Genomic DNA, 11,590 nt, shown 5'->3' on the forward strand with positions numbered 1-11,590 from the left:
TAGTTTTGTGCTTAATCGTTAACGAATATAAATTGTTGCATGATGTTGGTGCATAATGTCAGTAGTTCAGTATCTTATGTTTTGTATGTGTCTGTAATCGTGTTAGATTGTTTGTTTTGGTTTTGAATATTGTTTTACACAAGTTCACCTGGGATGTAGGCGAACTTGGAGATAAGCGAAGTTATGACAACTTCGCCTAGAATGTTAGGCGAAGTTGTCGAGGTCTATTTAAACCTCACTTCGGCTTATTTTGAAAAGAGGTTTTTTTCGAACGTGTATTGGTGATTATTGATATCACGTGTTTAAGTGTTGCAATACAATCGTGTTTATTAGTATTGTGACGTGTGTTTGTTTATCGGTTCAACGTATTATCTATCTTACGCTCGTATCGTATTACGTGGGGATTCCGCACCCTCGTGTTACGAGATACTCCTGTGTAGATCCGGCTGGGAACCTACAAGTGGTATCAGAGCAAAGTTAAGTCCAAGCGAAGTTGCTGTCATCTTACGTAGGGTTTAAGCCTGCAAAACCCTGCAAAACCTTGTGTTCATCAGGCGAAATTAAGTCCAAGTGAAGTTAAGTCCAAGCGAAGTTAAGTAGGGTATCAGAGCGAACTTCACTTGGCCTGCAAAACCTGCAAAACCTTATGTTCATCAGGCGAAGTTGCCGTCATCTTACGTAGGGTTTAAGCGAAGTTAAGTCCAAGCGAAGTTAAGTCGGGTATCAGAGCGAACTTCGCTTGGACTTAAAACCTGCAAAACCTTGTGTTCATCAGGAGAAGTTGCCGTCATCTTACGTAGGGTTTAAGAGAAGTTAAGTCCAAGCGAAGTTAAGTCCAAGCGAAGTTATTATATTTGGTCACTGTTTAAAAAAATAAAATATATATATATATATATATATATATATATATATATATATATATATATATATATACTTTCTTTGTATTTCGAGTCGTGTTTCTTCCAACTATGACTTCAATAAACATTACAGAACTGGTAAAAATAGAGGTTGAAGCCGGTTCAGCAACTAAAGCTCCAAAAATGCTTAAGGGTACCGATTTCGTTGCTTGGAAAGATCGATTTGAACAGTATGTGAAGTATCAAGATGTTAAGATGTGGGTTTGCATTCAAGACGGATACATTCCACCAACATCCTTGTTTGAAGGTCGTGAACAAATTAAGAAGTACAGTAAGATGGAAGAGGAGGAAAAGAAAATGTATGAGGCAGAGAGTAAAGCTCATGCAGCAATAACAATGGCTCTTCCACAAGAGATTCTTCATACCTTCAAGAAGTACAAAACTGCTAGAGAGCTATGGGAAGCACTAGAAAATAGATATGAAGGTAATGTGGGGATACGTGCTTCCAAGACAAAGCTGCTAAAAACCCAATTATCTGTATTCAAGTATTTGAAAAATGAATCACTTGACGATATCATCACAAGATATTATTACTTGATGACCGAACTAAGTAATTACTCCATTGAATACAAGGAAGAAGAGATAGTAGAGAAACTTCTTGATGCTCTTCCACCGAAATGGGAAATGTACACGGTTCTGATGAGAGAGGATAAAGACTTTGCCAAGATTGATTTGGAAACAGGTCAATAAATTACGAAATTTTGAACTTAATATGGTTCGAAAGGAGACACCAACTTATCAGGTTCAGGATCCGGGAATGTATGGTGCGAAAGTCACTCCAAGCTCAAGTTCAAATTCAGAATCCTCTGCCTACTACTCAAAGGGAGAATCAAACTCAGACTCAAACTCAGCTCGGGATGGTCATGTGATTCTCAATATGGATGACGACGTATGTTTCGTAGCTGGAGGTAGTAATCCTTCAAAACCTCAAGCCACAACTGGAAATTTCTCGTCAAATGTTCCAAGCTACAACTACTCACAGATGCCCATGAGTGTTAAATCAGCTGAACAATAGTTTGCTCTCTATGCATCCTTCATTGCATCTTATGAGAACTACATCAAAGGTAAAATAGTCAACCCTGCAACTTTGGATGAAGACTATGATCAGATCGATGCGGATGATTTGGAAGAGATGGACCTGCAGTGGCAGATGGCTATGATAGTAAGAAGGGTAAAGAGATTCATGAAGAAAACGGGTAGAAAGTTCGTTGGAGAAAGACCAGGGTTTGATAAATCAAAGGTTCGATGTTACAACTGTCAACAAAATGGTCACTTTGCTAAGGAATGTACAAATGAGAGAGTTGAACGAAGTCAGAACAGGCCTGCACAACAGAATGGGGGAGGTAGTGAGAATAGGGCTATGGTATCTAGACAGAATGGTGGATACAACTGGAATATACAAGTTGAGGAAGTGTTCGAACATGCTAATTTGGTAAACATCGAAACTGGAGGAAGTGAGAGGGAGACGGGAGAAAATCAAGCATATATGGCAGAAGTGAAGGATCGGCTCTCTGAGGTAAGTTCTGAACTTCATTGTGAACAATGTGAAAATCTGTCTGAACAATTGAAAAAAATAACTGATCAGTTTGTTAGTTTGGACACACAATTTAAAACCTTAAAAGAAGATCATCACTATACTAAAACTAGAGAAAACAGTTACTCGGTAAAAATAAAAGCTAGTGAAAAGGATATCAGAAGTCTTAAAGCCAGTCTAGCTGAAAAATACAAGTAATTGATCTTAGTTATGAAGTGTTAGAAGAAAAAACCAAACTAATTGCTGAAAAAGATAAACAGATAGCTGATTACCAGGTAAAAGTGGTGGAACTAAACAGAAAAATTGAACAATTTAGAAATTCTTCAGCAATGCTAGATCACATCATAAGTGTTCAACGTTCCCCGGTTAACAAAGGGGGAATTGGATTTTCTGAAGTTCCACCACCGTATAACAATAACTATACTTATAATCCTAGTAATTAGCAATCTGCTAATGTTGAGATTAGTCAGACAGTTCCAGTCAAAATTTCGACTAAAGAACCTGAAGTTGATAAGGGCGAAACGAGTAAGTCAATTTCAAATGTTGAGATTTCTGTCCCTAGCTCTGTCTCATCAAATTCGGACAAGTCATTCGAATCGGGTGAGATAAAAGAAGAGGTAGTGTTACTAAAACGTGGGGAAGAATATAAGCCCGATGAAAAGAATTCCTCCCTAAACCCGTTCGTCCCACCATATGTTAGACAAACGGGTAGTAATGCAACCTCGACATCTGCAACAACTGTTGAGATGAAAGTTCAAAACAGATGTTGTTTCAAAAGCAATCAAGTAGGACACCTTATTGCGGACTGTCCTCTAAAACAGAGAAAATTTAGAGGTATGAGGCCTCCGAAAACTGAGAATAAAATGAATGTTAATTATGATACTGGTAAGAATGCAAACACACCAAATTTCAGACATTGGACTAATCCAAGATTTCAAAGAAATCGGTCTCATTTTTTCCCAGTTACTACCAAACCAACAATTATATTCAGTTAATTCACTAAGGTTTGGATGGCCTCATAGCCAGTCCTCTAGAAGGTTTCCTTTCAGAACTTACAGAAACCATCCTCAAACTGACTTTGGGCAACCAAAGTACTGGATGCCGGTCAACATATTTAATCGACCCAAGACCAGTAGGTCTTGGGTCCCCAGATTTTAATCTATTTCTTTCATTGTGCAGGAACAGTCAAACAGGGCTGTAAACAATCTGTGGGTTGTTGACAGTGGCTGTTCCCGGCACATGACTGGTAACAAGAAATTGTTACGTGACTGGAAATCTGTTCAAGGAGGAAGGGTTAGTTTCGCTGGAGAGAGTGGAGGTAGAATCAGTGGTATTGGAACTGTGACTAATGGAAGAATGAAGTTAGAGAAGGTGAATTTTGTGGAAGAGTTGAAGCATAACTTGTTGAGTGTGTCTCAAATTTGTGACAAAGAATACACGGTGCATTTTACTAAAAATGAGGCAATCGTTCTTTATCCTGGTTTCAAGATACCAGAGGCCTGGGTGGTAATGAAAGCCCCAAGAGAAAAGAACACGTATGTGATGGATATGAGGTCAACTGAGATGACAACAGAAGAGTCATGTCTTCTGTCAAAGGCAACTGAGTCGGAGTCAGAGTTATGGCATCGAAGAATGGGACATATAGATCTTCGCAAAATGAATTACATTGTCAAGAATGGGCTGGTGCTTGGAGTTCCCTTGAAGAATTTTAACTTTGAAGATCAATGCTTGTCGTGCAAGAAAGGAAAGCAACATGAAAACCTCATCACTCCAAGAAGGTTAACTCAATTGTCAGTACCCTAGACCTACTTCACATGGATCTCTTTGGTCCCGTGAATGTAAAGAGTCTAGGTGGAACGTCATACTGCTTGGTTGTAACCGATGATTACTCTCGATACTCTTGGGTATACTTTCTGAAGGCAAAAGATGAGACAGTTCAGTTGGTAATTAACTTGATTACCAAGGTTGAAAATATTGTTGGGAGAAAGGTTAAGTACTTCAGGAGTGATAATGGTACAGAGTTCAAGAACTATCAGATGGAGATGTTCTGCTTACAGAAAGGGATAGAACATCAGTACAGCGCCCCGTATACTCCGCAACAAAATGGGGTAGCTGAGAGGAAGAATAGAACACTAATCGAAGGAGCCAGAACCATGCTGGCAGATGCTAAACTTCCCGTGGTGTTCTGGGCTGAGGCTGTTGCTACAGCCTGTTATATCCTTAATCGTGTTTTAACTGTTAAAAGATTAAATAAAACTTGTTATGAACTTATGCATGGTAGAAAGCCAAACTTGAATGGTCTCGAACCTTTCCGGGTCCCCAAGTACGATATTAAAGACAAACTCAAAATTTGGTGAGAAAGCCGACGAAGGTATTTTAGTCGGATATGTTGTTGGTACACCCAACAGAAGAGTCTTTAATTTATCGAACAGCAAGGTTGAGGTGGTATGTAACACTGACATTACGAGTTATAAATCACCAAGGCCTAGCATGGGACCCGCTGAAGCTTTCGACTATGATAAACTAGTCAAATCTTTTAATGTGCCTTACTTGGATTTTGCAGAAGTTGATGAGAAACTTGCTTCACAGATTCTGTATGACGAGGAGGAAAATATTGTGCAACGTCCGCAATACGATGAAAGTCAACCTACCTCGTCAAGTGCTGTTGATACTCCTGCTGCCTCTACTGAAGAAGAATTCTTCAATCCATTTCACACTCAACATCAATCACACACTGATGAACTCTCTTCAAATTTAGAAAACAATCTGGAAGTCGGTCCGGTTCAGACTACTGGAATTCACAAAAATCACCCTTTGGAGAACGTGATAAGTAATCTGTCTGACGGTATTCAAACAAGAAGAAGTTTGGATGAACACACATGTGTTTACGCAAGCATTAAAGACACGGGTATCATAAACGAATGCTTGCACACCTGCTTCATCAGCCAGATTGAACCGAAGAATTGTCAAATGGCTCTAAAAGATAGCTCGTGGGTTGAAGCCATGCAAGAAGAATTAGCACAGTTTGGGAAGATGGAAGTATGGAAATTAGTTGAAAAACCACAGAATGTAAATGCTATCGGTACAAAGTGGGTTTTTAAATGTAAGAGAGATGAGAAAGGGATAATCATACGGAACAAGGCAAGACTGGTAGTAAAAGGGTTTAATCAGCAAGAAGGAATCGACTACAACGAAGTGTTTGCTCCTGTGGCAAGATTAGAGGCAATTCGACTATTTTTGGCATTTGCTGCACACAAAGAGATGAAAGTGTTCCAATTAGATGTGAAAAGTGCCTTTTTAAATGGTAAAGTCGATGAGGTGGTGTATGTTGAACAACCTCTGGGATTCCCTGACCCAAATTTTCCTGATCATGTGTACAAACTGAGTAAAGCTTTATATGGGCTACATCAGGCCCCTCGTGCCTGGTACGCAACCTTGTCCGATTACTTGCTTGAGAATGGGTTCGAAAGAGGAAAGATCGATAGCACGCTATTTGTCAAGAGAAAAGGGGGAGATTATCTACTAGTTCAAGTCTATGTGGATGACATCATTTTTGCTGCATCAAAAGTCGCCATGTGTCAGGAATTTGAAGCAGTCATGAAAAAGAGGTTTGAAATGAGCGCCATGGGCAAATTAACTTTCTTTTTGGGATTGCAGGTAGATCAGAAGAAAGATGGGATGTTTATTCATCAAACAAAATATGTCCATGATGTGCTCAAACGCTTCAAGATGGACGATAGCACCCCATTTGATACTCCAATTTGCGTCAATCACAAACTGGGTGCTGATTCTGACAGTGATGAAGACGTTGATCCCACCCAATATCGAGCAATCATAGGTTCTTTAATGTATCTAACTGCATCTAGACCTGATATTATGTTTGCAGTTTGTCTTTGTGCTCGTTTTCAGGCAAGCCCGAAGGAATCTCACATGAAGGGAGTGAAGAGAATATTGCGGTATCTCAAAGGCAAGCCTAAGTTGGGATTGTGGTATACGAAAGGGGGAGAACTGGATTTGGTAGCTTACACAAATTCTGACTATGGAGGTTGCAATCAGAGTAGGAAGTCAACAACCGGTGGATGCCAGTTTCTGGGAGGAAGATTGGTGTCGTGGTAGTGCAAGAAGAAGATCTCAGTAGCCATTTCCACCTGCGAAGTAGAGTACATGGCAGCATCAAACTGCTGCTCCCAGGTTCTATGGATACAACAGCAATTGCGTGATTACGGTCTGAATTTCACTCAAACTCCTATTTGCATTGATAACACTGCTGCAATCTCAGTAACTAACAATCATGTCAAACACAGCAAAACTAAACATATTGACATTCGTCATCATTTTATACGGGATTGTGCTGAGAAGAAATTAATTGTGCTTGAAAAGGTTGATTCTTTGGATAATTTCGCCGATCTTTTTACTAAAGCGTTTGACCGATCCCGTTTTTAAAATCTTGTTGAGCTTAATGGGATGATCAATCCCGAGTAACCTTGTTTTTCGTTTTGATTTAAAAAAAAAACCATCACTATCGCTTAGAATTATGTCGGTTGCTTCAGTTTGAAGGACACATCTTCGGATATGTTTGGTCCTTACTTCTACTAGTAGATTTTGAGGATAGCCATTAACCAGATGACTGAAAGTGACCGGGGCGGTTTATGATGGGTTTTTATTCTTTCGCTGAAAAATAGTCGTTCATACTTAGTTAGAAGGACACATACTCGTATGTGGTCGGTCCAGCTGATCCATTGGATCTTCAGGATAGCCGGTTACCTGAAGACTTTGACTTGATCGGGGCGATAGAATTTAAATTTTTTTAGAGAGATGATATAATTTTTCAAGTCTATAACTTCGTAAGAGGTTTCAATATAATGTTTAAAAGAAAATTGATCCAACCATGGAAAGTGATAGAAAAACTAATTCTGTGTGCTTAACTGGTGAAGTTATTAGGCCTAAAAGACTCTAGAACAGCCATTGTAAGTTATGGTAGCTTTCTATGGTGCGTAAAAGTAGAAGTGATACAAACTAAATCTCCTCGATTTAATGTGGAGAATCATTCTGAGTTGTGCATGTCTCCATATACATCTTTCCGAATGATAGACATAAAAGTGATTACCCAGTCATACACGAGCCCGTGAGTGTTCTGATTCCCGAGAAGATAGTGTCAAGTACCTGCAGTGATCCAGATTCGGAACTTGCAGTTGTCTATAATTTGAAGTTGTATTAATGTCTTTATTAAAAAAAAACATATGTTGTTAAGCCTTCTGAAGCTTATGTTGTTTCAAATATCAATAAAGAGGCAAGAAAGAGAACGGGAAGAAGACTCTAAAGATCGATCTGTGCTTACTGTTCAATCAGACACTACGGGTCGAAGTCAACTCGGGGTGACTTGGGGAAAGCCAAATACGCTTTGAGAATAGATTGGAGGCATCACAAACTCTCATGTGATGTCCATCTAAAGTTTGAGCTTAATTAAACCTAATACGTATCACAGAAGCGATGAAAACCATACTAAGTTTTATACCTGCTTACAACCTGTTTCTTTATGTCATAATATCGCTGAACATGGATCTATGTTACAGCCACTTAATTAGTATGATTCCTGTTCGGATCTTTTCTAAAACATGCAGGTTCTCGTCAAGACTGAAATTTGATCCCGTTTATTTAATTACTAAAATTTTCATTGCATATTTTGTTTTATGGTTTAAAACTTGGTTCTTAAAAGCCAGTTGCTTTTTGATCAAATTTATAAGGTCTTGTTTGTAAATTAAAATAGGCGAACTTACTGGTAAGGTAAAGGGGCGAAGTTGTTCAGGGGCGAAGTTGACAATAACTTCCCCCATGTATTTTCAAAAGTATAAAAGATGTTACAGGGGATAACATGGTCAAATACTTTCCACCCTTCAAACTCTCGGCGAACTTATAACCACACTTCTACCCTCGGCGAACCTAATCCTTGAATCGAACCTCATTATTATCTGTTTCTTGTCCGTGATCAAGGTGTGTAGGATCGGTTTAACCTGTAATTCATATTAATGGTGTTAATCAGAAGCCTTTGTGGTTCGATTTGTGACATAGTTTGAGCAATCCTTTAAACACTCGATAAACTATCTGTTTTTACTGTGTTTGTAACCCATTTGGTCTTCTAGATCTCAATAGAACTATCCTTTCATGTTTTGATTCTCAAATACTTCAGACAACACCTTGATCGGATCATAATAATACGCCGTTTCAGATTCAGGCGAAGTTAGGGTTAGGCGAAGTTAGGGTTTGTTCTCAGGCGAAGTTAGGGTTTAAATTCGCCTGCTCAAGCTTATTTTATTTATGAGTTCTGGTTTATTCTCAGGCGAAGTTAGGGTTTAGGGCGAAGTTGTACTCAACTTCGCCATATGTCTAACTTCGCCTGCACATTAGATGTTATCATAACTTCGCTCATGGTAACAGCCGAAGTTATGATCTGCTATGTCAATGCTCTAACTTAGACTGTTTTTTGTGCAGATATGGCTGCCGTGGCAGGGGCTGGTGGTGCTGGTGGTGACGAAGGTGGTGACAACAACCGACAGTTCTTTCCTGGTCACAACATGTATATCACTTTGGATCCGGATGCTAGTGGTATCGACGACTATTGCGAGATCATATCCTTCCTCGTTCGCTCACGTATTTTTCACGCCATCACTACTACTCTCCCCATTTCTCTACCAAATATTGAAGACTTTTGGCGAACGATAGAATATGACTGTGGAGTTGATCCTCACGTTATGCGCGCTACAGTGAACAATCAAGTGGTACAGTTCTCTGCAGATCAAATAAGGGTCGCTTTGCAGTTCGGGGTTGAAACTACAAATGATTCAACAGATTTTCTGGCTCCATTCAGAGATGGTGCGTTTCTACATATGGGTTATTCGGGTCCGTTGGGTGACACTCAAAGGAGAAAGGGATTTTTATTAGATCAGTGGCGTTTTCTGATGCACGTGATGATAGTGTGCATGTCTGGTCGTAAAGCTGGTACAGACGGTACGGGGGCAATGATGCAATCTGCAATGACAGCCCTGACTTACAACAAGCCATACAGCTTTAGTCAGATGGTGTTTTATGAAATTGATCGTCAGAGACGCGCGGTCGCCAGAGAAATATTTTTAATGTACCCGAGATTTTTACAGATGATTCTGAATCATGTAGCCCCTACGATGCCTCAACGACGTCCTATCCGTTATGTTGAGAGTGTAAGTAAGATAATCTTTGCGCAATGTAGGTCGTCAAGTGCTCGTAGAAAACCAGAGCTTCGTCCGCGGCACACTGCATTGTTTGGTTATTTGGTGAACCCTGCTTATATTGCTCCTCCAGGAGATGAATTTCGTGACCCGGCACCGCAACAGGCTAATGTTCCTCAACCACCTCCTGTGGTTCAACCACCACCTGTGGTACAGCAAGCACTGCCTGCTGATCCTGTTGCAGCTCCGGAAGAACAGGTCGATCTTGAAGCCGCCTTTGGAGGACAAGGGTTCTTCGACATGGAACAAATTGATCCAGCTGCTGTGGTTCGAGCTCCAGTAGCTGAGGCATCTGGTGTGCATGTCTCTATGGTCGCTATGTCTGTGGCGGATTCTGAGAGAACCGACTCTGATTCCTCCACTGACGATATTGCTGAAGCACAACAGATTCTGGTCAGACAAGAAAGAATACATGGCAAGAGAAAGAAAGACTCGGATGACAGTGAATCTGACTATGAGGAGGAGTTAGACAAGTTGGTACGAAGATCGAAGAAGGTAAGAACTGGTGAGAGTTCAGGAGTTGGTGAAAGCTAAAGGGTGGTTCGTTTCTCTCCACCCTCGTTATCTGGTATGACTATGGTTCCTGCTTCTGTGTATGTGACAGTACCGATTGTCTCAAGTGTTCTCGTGGCGGCAACGTCATCATCATTTGGTATTCCACCAACCACGTTTCAGTTTTCTGCTCCAGAGATAGTCTCCTTGCCACCTCCTACTGTCACTCCATCGGAGGTTGTTGTAAGATTTGTTGAGTCAACGTTGGTTGCTACTGCGGGGTTGCCTGTTTCAATACCACCCGCAGTTACTTTTCAGACTACTTCTGATACTCCAGCTAGTTTGGGAATACCTCCACCTTATGCTCAAGACGTTTCTCACATGCGTTTTGATTTTGATGCTACTTTGTTTGATTCTGAAAGGATAGCGGCTCTTGAACGGGTAGTTGCTGAACAGTCAAGAATCAATCTAATCCAGACTCAAGCTATCCAGCGACTTGTAGCAGAAAATCAGATCCAATCGTCCCTCCTTGTTGAACACGGTAGACTATTTGATGCTCTAAAACAGTTCTTAGCATCTCAGGGGGAGACGAGCTGCAAGGGCGACGAGTTGAGAACCACCAAGAGACAAGATAGAGACGATGATCCCAATGCATCGAAAGGTGCAGGTGGTGAGTTTCCAAGAACTGAACAAACTCTTGGAACTCCCACATCTCAGGGGGAGTCAACTGGTACATCAGGTGGATCAGGTGGTGAAAATGTCGTGGTTGTTGATGATGAGGAAACGTTGGGTGATGACGATGATTTAACAGATGATGTGTTAACTATTGATGAGATTGAAAAGATAGGAGAACAGATTGTGATTGATAGTGAGATAGAAGAAGGTGAGATTGTGGATGATAGTGTAGAACATGATATTCCAGACGTTGACAAGGTGAATGTGAGTCAAGATATGGATGTGTCAGATGAGTCTGAGTGGGAAGAACAGCAGAGATGGAAAGAAGGCTATGCTCAATGGTTTGTTAAGACAAAGAAGCCAGCGGTTCCAACAATGTTCAAAAAGAGTTACAATATCAAAGGGTATGCTAAGTCAAAGAAGGGTATTATTTGCTGGCTGTATGATGAGCAGTTAAAGTTATTTGTGATTAAACGCTTTGATGGGATTCAATATTTTAAGAGGACGTTGAGATCGCTCAATACCTTGCCTGAGTGTGAGGTGAAGGATTTGGCTAAATTGGGATTGATTAATAGGAGTGATGACAATATGGCTAGAATAATTGGGAAGATTGTGTGGAAAGAAAGTGTGAAAGAGAAAAAGTTTGAGTTGTTAAAGCCTCAGAAAGGGAAGTTAGTTGAAGATAAGGAAAGGGGAATGCGAGCTGATGG

Source organism: Bidens hawaiensis, unplaced genomic scaffold (assembly GCF_021521415.1).
Source record: "Bidens hawaiensis isolate Kalapana, Puna unplaced genomic scaffold, B.hawaiensis_p1.1 tig00006484_1, whole genome shotgun sequence".
In the NCBI taxonomy this organism is placed as follows: Eukaryota; Viridiplantae; Streptophyta; class Magnoliopsida; order Asterales; family Asteraceae; genus Bidens; species Bidens hawaiensis.